A 7,945-nucleotide genomic window follows, 5' to 3' on the forward strand; every position below is an offset into this window, starting at 1 on the left:
ATTTGACTTTTGCATGCATCTCTCTTGCTTCTTCTCTCATGACTTTTTACTCATATAATTAGCCTTTTTCTCAAATACAGAAAAATAACATTAGATAGTCATAACAAAGAAAATCTGAAATGAAGCACAAATAGAAGAAAAAGAATTCAGCTCAAGTATGTTTAGATGATGCTCTTGAATTGCTCTCTTTTTCTTGCTTTCAAATGTTGAAGTGAGGCCTCCTTTTTAGAGTCAGCTTGCTCTTTCCATTTGTTCTTTATTGCCTCTTCTAATACCTTGTACCAACAACTCGTTAGAACTGTCTCTAATAGTATGCAATCCTTTTTTCATTCTGTTCCACTAACTTTACTTGTTGAGGAGCTCCTCTACTACCTCTGTTGTCCTTGTATTGCTTTGTTGCTCTTACATGTTGCATTTTACTCTTTTCTTTTTTCTAAATGTTGATCCTCTGATGTCCTTGTAGTAATGGCATTGTCTTGTATTTTGTTTCTTTTCTAGAACCCCAACTGTCTAGTAATAATGTCATATATCCCTTTACCCTTTTTTTCTTTTATTTCAAATATGATTATATGGGTGTCCTTTCTTTTTACTTGTTTGACTGGACGGTGCTTGATAAAGATATTATGGGCTGATATTTTGAATTGAAGTATTGAGAAAATACTTAAACAATAATAGACTTGCATCACAAGTATACACATTAAACTATAATTAGATTTTTAACTCAATAAATATTTGTTATCATAATTGTTTATTAAAATTAATCTTAACTCGAACAGTATTTTAATAAAAAAAATTGAATAGGCTACAAATAGAATCACTTGTCATGGCTACTATGTCCAATTTTATTTTTAATTGATATTATTAAAACAATTTTTGAAATAATATTTAAAACTTCATCTATATTTAAACTAAAAATAATTTATTATATAACATTATAAATAAATTGGCCTATTAGCTCAGTTGGTTAGAGCGTTGTGCTAATAACGCGAAGGTCGCAGGTTCGAAACCTGCATGGGCCAAAATAAATTATTTTGCTTGATAGTCGATATCCTTTTTCTCAGGTATGAAGTCGTTTACCATGAAGGATCAACACGTTATAATTTGTAGAAATAAATATTATAGTTTGATTATAAGTATCTAATAGCACTTTTTAGAAATCTATAAATAAGAGAATTTTAATATATAAAAAAATTGTAAAAAGTTTGAGTTTTCAGTCCAACAAAATCTTCAACTTTTTAATCTTTCAACTCCTTAAAGAATACTTTATAACTACCAATATTTCTCAACTCTATTATTTTTTAAATCTATACTTATATATTACCACAGTTATTAAATTCGATCAAATTAGATACGAGCAAGTTGGTTTGATTTAATCGGTTGAATCATCTATGTGCAAACCTTTACAAATAATTAAAAATCGATATCATCATTTTTCATATCTATGTTTATATATTATTATAGTCATTACATTCGACTGGATTATGCGTGAATAAATTGGTTTTTTTCGGTAGTTAAACCATGTTTATACATAATTCCAAAATAGCTATAGCGCCGAATCAAATATCTTATAATATATATAATTGTGATTTTACATGCATAAAATATCTTACAAGTCACTAATATTATATTGTCTTGAAAATTTTAAGTGTAAATTTGTTAGATAGGCCAATTCCAGAATACTATACTATGAAGAGTAGAACTTATCAGATTATTCTGCAATTAATTACAATTTACATAGACAATTTTCTCTTGGTCATCACTATCGAAATAGCGATTACAATTATATTCAGAAAGAAGTACATCAGAGTTTTATGACCATGTGACCCAACATGAAAATAGCCTCTAACATTCACCCTAGCTGCTAAAATCAAAGTTTAGGCGTTTGATTAATGCTAAAGACAATACAGCTAATTTAAACAGCCAAAAAAGCTATAATATTTTTTCTATTTTTTTTCCAATACTTACACATCTATTGATGGAATATGAGCTATTTTCTTCCACTCAGTACCTACTTTTCTTCTACAATTTTTTGCTAAGTCAGGACAGTGATGTATCCTCAAAAGTTTAACATTTCCTGGCAATCCATTTTTGGGCAATGAGTTTAGTTTTGTGCATTCTTCAATCACCAACTCATTTAGCATACTCAGGTTTTTCATCTCTGGAAGGTGCTTCAGCTCTGGGCAAGAAATAATGTGAAGCTTCTCCAACTTTGGTAAATCACCATTAGCAAATCCAAACCAAGTTTCCAAATCAAGCATAAAGGAAACATACAATGTGCAAAGTGATGGAAAACCAACTTTGACCTTTCCATGTCCATAGAAACTTTCATAAATATCATTCACCCCAGTAACTACCGAGATTCTAAGGCTCCTTAGAGAAGGTAATACACCAAACTCTGGAAGCTGTTCACAGACACATTCCTCCAAAGTAATTGAGCTAAGATTCTTGAATGAAGGATCTGAAATCCATCTTGGGAATGTGGAGTTAAGGTATCCATAAATCTCCAAGAGTTGCAAATTGTGATGAGGCTGAAGGAACTCAATGACATCAAAGTTAACATCAACATCAAGAATATCTGATTCAGACCAACATAGCCTCAACCAAGTTAAATGTTTCTTGAGATACAATCTTGCTTGTTGAGCCTCATCACAAGATGTCACATTTTCAAGCTGTCGAATGCATAGCTTTCCACGAAGGTTGTTCAGATCCTTCAACTCAATGATCTTGCATCCGTTCTGCCTATTGACAACGAAGTCCTCGAAAGTTTGGAGAGAAACCAATCTTCCAATGTATGGAGGAACAGATTCAAAACACATGCCAGAGTCTGTACAGACGTGGCGCAAATTTACCATTTTGTACAAATTATTGGGAAGGCTTTTGATGTAAGTTTGAAGAATCTTCAATGTCTGAAGGCGAAGCAGATTAGTGAGTGAATCAGGCAACTCTTTAAGAGGATTGTTAGAGAGATCAAGGTATCTTAGATGTAACAATCCACAAATGTACTCAGGGACAATACAAAAACCAATTCCATACAGAATCAACACCCTCAAGTTAGTTAATTTGAGAAAAACCATTGATGGTAACTTGAACTTGTCACAGTAGTGGTGATCCTCAAGAAGTGTGTTGGAAGAATAGTTATAGTTTTGGCTAAACACAAAGAAAGATCGAAAAACATTAGAATTTGGGAGGTTAGAAATTGTTTCCATATGCGATTCAGAAAAACATGGCATGCACACATGATGCTCATGTTGTAGGAGATTATCATTATCAATGCAACCATTTGAATTATCAAAGCAGAAAAATCCTTTTGGTACAATTGGGAATTGATGATTGAACTGGTTTTCTATATCACCCCTTTGCAAAAGACCATCAAAATAGTGAGATGCTTCATCCTCCAAGCTTGTTCCATGTGCCTGCTGAACAAATCCCTCTGCTATCCACAACAACAAAATTGTTTCCTTATTGGGTCTGGAAGGAAAATTTGTAGAAGCAAAGTTGTAGAATTCAACACACTGTTTAAGATACCATGGAAACCCTAAATCCTTCCAACAAGGTGGGAGCTTTAGGTCCTTGAATGGAGCAGAACACTGAAGAAAACCAAAACCCCTTCTCAAAGAAGAAAAACGTAAGGAAGTACAATAATTACACCTCAAAACACAACCATGATTATCATCAAAACCAACACTACTACTAGGACTTTCATTTTCGTCAATGAGTTGTTTAAGACCATGGTAGTTATTTCCAATTTGGGGTTTTTGCACTATAACATGAATTTGAGTTTTAGGAAGTGGAAGCGAACAAGCAAAGGGTTTGATTTCATTAACAAGTTGGTCTAAGAGTTTGAGCATGGAAGCAAGCCTTTGTGAAGTACCATAGAGAGTGGAAGAAGAACCTTGATGAACAAGTTTGTGTTGTGTAGCTAACAATTGAGACCAAAAAGGGGGGTCAGACGAATAAGAAGATCCCACGTGCTGTTGAAGCTCAATGTCCTCGAACAAGGTTTCCAGATCATAGGACAGGTCCATAACCTTGGAACAACAATGTTGTTGCGGATCACGATCATTGTCGCGGAGGCATGATTGCAATGTGAGAAGCCGGTGTATGAAATGGTTAGCACTGATACCAGCGTTTGCGAAGGCTTGAGAACCTTCTAGAATATGGCAGTATTCGATCAACGAATCTAACATGCCACGAACACGAGGGGGTGAAGGTGGCGCTGTTGATGATGTGGTTTCCATGCTTACGATGTTGTTTGGTTTGTGGTAGAAAGATGGTGTCAACTTCTGGGTTTAGCGTGGCTACAACTACAAGGAATAATTCAAATCCAAGATTTCGATTACCGCTAAATAAGCTTAAACTAGTTTCATTTCACTTCTTCTCAATCACTACTCAAATCTCATGCAATTATCCTAATTAACAATAAAATAAATATATCCAATTAATTTAATTTGGTCACCAATATTGTTTATTAAATTAGTCTTTAGTGTATTTCCGTAATGAGAAAATTTAGTAAATCAACTATAGCATAACAAATTCAGTTCATTCTTTTTTGTTTTCAATTTTAAAAAAAAAAATAGTGAAAAGTTATTTTATTTTTTTATAAAAAATGCTACTTATTTTTTAAAATTTAATTTTTAGTCAATTTTTTTAAGAATTTATTATTATTTAATTAATTTGAATATTCATTTTCACATATCAAATATTTAAAAAATAAAAAAATTATTTATTTTTTTATTTTTTTAAATTAAATAAAAAATAATATTTAAAGAATATTTATTTGTATTATTTTTTATGTAACTAGCATATTTTTTAACTAATTGACTATAATTAGCTATACCTCAAGTTAGTTTTCTAGCAAATGTGTTTGTCATTATACCCAGAGATGGATGTATGTATATGAGTGTGGGCAATCGTCCTTACTACGATTTAAAATTTTTTTTAGTAGTATATAATAATAATATTTATTTGTCCCCACTAAATTAATAGATTTGACTTCATAATAATTTTTTATTCAATTTTTGGTATTTCATAGTCAATTAAAAAATTTCATATTAGATGTCATTAGAATGATGAATTCTCAATTTAAATGAAATTTGTGTTTTTTCTTAGAAATCAACTCGAAAGAGTATTTTTTTTATATTAGTTTTTTTTTTTCTATAACTACATTAATTAAAAGAATTTTTTCAACTATAAATCTCAATAAGAATTGACTTCTAATTGTATAAGAAGTAAATTTCTAAATAAGTATTTACTTATATATATGTAAAAGAAATACTACACATCCAAATCTTTTTATGAACTAAGTCTAACCAAGTTAAATAATAAAACTTAAAATAATATTAACCATAACTGATTTTTGTTGTTTTAGACAAATTTGATTAGACTTGATTAACAAAAAAATATGAATATGTAGCATTATCCTATATAAAAAGACAGATATTTATAAGGGTAAAGTATAATTTTTGTGCCTGAAATTTGGCAAAAGTTTTAACAATATTCCTAAATTTTATTTTGTTTCAATTTTGTTCTAGAAGTTTTCGATTTGTATCAAATATACCTTTGGAGGCTAAATTTTGAAAAAATTTAAAACCAATATAACAATAATGCATGAAAATATGCTTAATTTGCTTGTATTGAGGAGTTGTTCTTATGAAATTGTTACTGAATCGACCTTAAATTTTTTGAAAAGTTAGCCGTCAAGGGTATATTTGATGCAAATCGAAAATTTTTTGGACAAAATTGAAATAAAATAAAACTTAGAGATATTTTTGAAACTTTTGTCAAACTTTAAGGACAAAAAATATACTTGACCCTATTTATAAATGATTATTTTAGTGTTTTAATTTGTAAAATTAGATATTATAAAAACTAATCATGTTATATTTACATCGAAAATAACTATATATATATTGTTCATACCCTGGCCCAATAATAAAGGCCCAGGATCAAGCAAAAGACCTAATCCAAAGGGTTGGGCCTCACCAGTACCAATCTTCATCCCATGAAATCGGTACTCACTACGACTTGTTTTAAAGAAGTCAGACACGAGGGTTAGCTGGCGGATAAGCACTCATTCAAATGAGTAACTGCCTCTAGAATCTCTCTAACCACTTCTACGAGCCATATCCTAACCTCCCTAAGATAATGGGACGGTTACCACCCTAAAAATATGGCACTACTCCAACGGTGGTTATTGGTTCACCACTATAAATACACTGACACCCCTCAGGTATCTCTAAGTACAATACTCTCTAGACCTGCTCATCCTCTTGCTAACTTAAGCATCGGAGTGTCTTTGTAGGTACCACCCCCATCTCCTCACAGAAACAAGTCGGACGGAGGCCCCCGAGTTGCAGACCCATTCGGAATCCTTCTCCTTCACACATTTGGGCCAACCAACGCCATTTAGTCCATCAATCTCCGGTTACCCACCGTAACATTGGCGCCGTAGCCGGGGACCCGAGAGATCGACCACTAATGGCGGACAGATTCCCCGAAGAGGGTCATGTGGAGACAGATTCTGAACAAGAGAATCTGGACACAGGCAATAATGATGCAGACTTCACCCTCCACCAGGGAACTAATGATCAACACAGGGAAGGTACCTCCGGAGTAAAAAAACCGAAGGTAAACTCTTCAGAAGGGCGCGAATCAGAGAAAGAGGGACTATCCCATGTAACTGAACTCATGGGATTAGTCCACAGTCGCCTGGAACAGTTAGAACAAGAACGGGAGCGACAAAAGAAAACTGAAAAGAACCTAAAAGAGGAGATGGAACGACGAAAAGAGTTAGAAATAAAACTCTTAAAGTTAGAATCCTCCCTCAAAGGTCGCAACTCCCATGACGAACGAGAAGAGCCGTCCTTAGGAGGGGAGGATCCTTTCAGCGAGGACATAATGAGGGCAAAAGTTCCGAGGAACTTCAAAAGCCCCGATATGGACCTCTATGATGGAACCACGGATCCAAAGCATCACCTGAGCAATTTCAAAAGTCGGATGTACCTAGCTGATGCTTTCGACGCTACGCGATGCAAAGCTTTCCCGACCACTCTATCGAAAGCAGCGATGAATTGGTTCGACAGCCTCCCCCCGAGGTCGGTTACCAGTTTTGAAGACCTCTCAAGGAAGTTTTTTGATGAGGTTCTCTATCCAGAAAGATAAAGTGAAACATGCACCGAGCCTCTTGGGAATAAAACAGGAGGTCGGAGAATCCTTACGAGCCTATATGGAAAGGTTCAACAAAGCATGTTTAGAGATTCAAGACCTGCCCATAGAGGCAGTCATAATGGGGTTAGTCAATGGACTCAGAGAAGGTCCCTTCTCACAGTCCATATCTAAAAGACACCCTGTTTCTCTAAGTGATGTACAGGAAAGAGCTGAAAAGTACATCAATATGGAGGAAAACGCTAAGCTGAGAGACCTGAGTTGGCGACCTGGGCTCCCTCCCTCAACAAAAGAGAGGGAAAGGAAAACCAAGAAAAAGGAGGAACTCGGTCTCGAGAGACCAAGAAAATACCACTCTTATACTCCTCTGAAAGTTTCTATAGTAGACGTATACCGAGAGATTTGTAACACTGAAAGACTGCCACCCCCTAGACCCATTAAAAATAAAAAAGGGGGGAGTCGCAGCGACTACTGTGAGTACCATAAAATATATGGTCACTCCACAAACGACTGTTACGACCTTAAAAATGTGATAGAAAAGCTGGCTAGAGAAGGTCGGCTTGATAGATATCTCATAGAAAGGTCGGACGGTCATGGAAAGAGAAAGCGAGACGATATGGATAGAAGAGACCCACCGCCGCAGACTCCAGAGAGACATATCCATATGATCTCAGGAGGGTTCGCGGGAGGGGGACTCACCAAATCCTCTCGCAAAAGACATCTCAAAAGAGTCTACCAGGTCGGAGAAGAGTCATCCGACCTCCCTACCATTTCATTCACA

At 34.5% G+C, this 7,945-nt stretch overlaps 1 non-coding gene across 1 annotated transcript; it reads left to right on the forward strand.

Annotated features, from left to right (window-relative positions):
- The first annotated feature begins 945 nt into the window (after positions 1-945).
- TRNAI-AAU (transfer RNA isoleucine (anticodon AAU)) lies at positions 946-1,019 on the forward strand. Its single transcript has one exon. It is a non-coding gene; the product is annotated as a tRNA-Ile (tRNA).
- Positions 1,020-7,945: the final 6,926 nt, after the last annotated feature.

This window comes from Arachis stenosperma, chromosome 6 (assembly GCF_014773155.1).
Source record: "Arachis stenosperma cultivar V10309 chromosome 6, arast.V10309.gnm1.PFL2, whole genome shotgun sequence".
Lineage (NCBI taxonomy): Eukaryota > Viridiplantae > Streptophyta > Magnoliopsida > Fabales > Fabaceae > Arachis > Arachis stenosperma.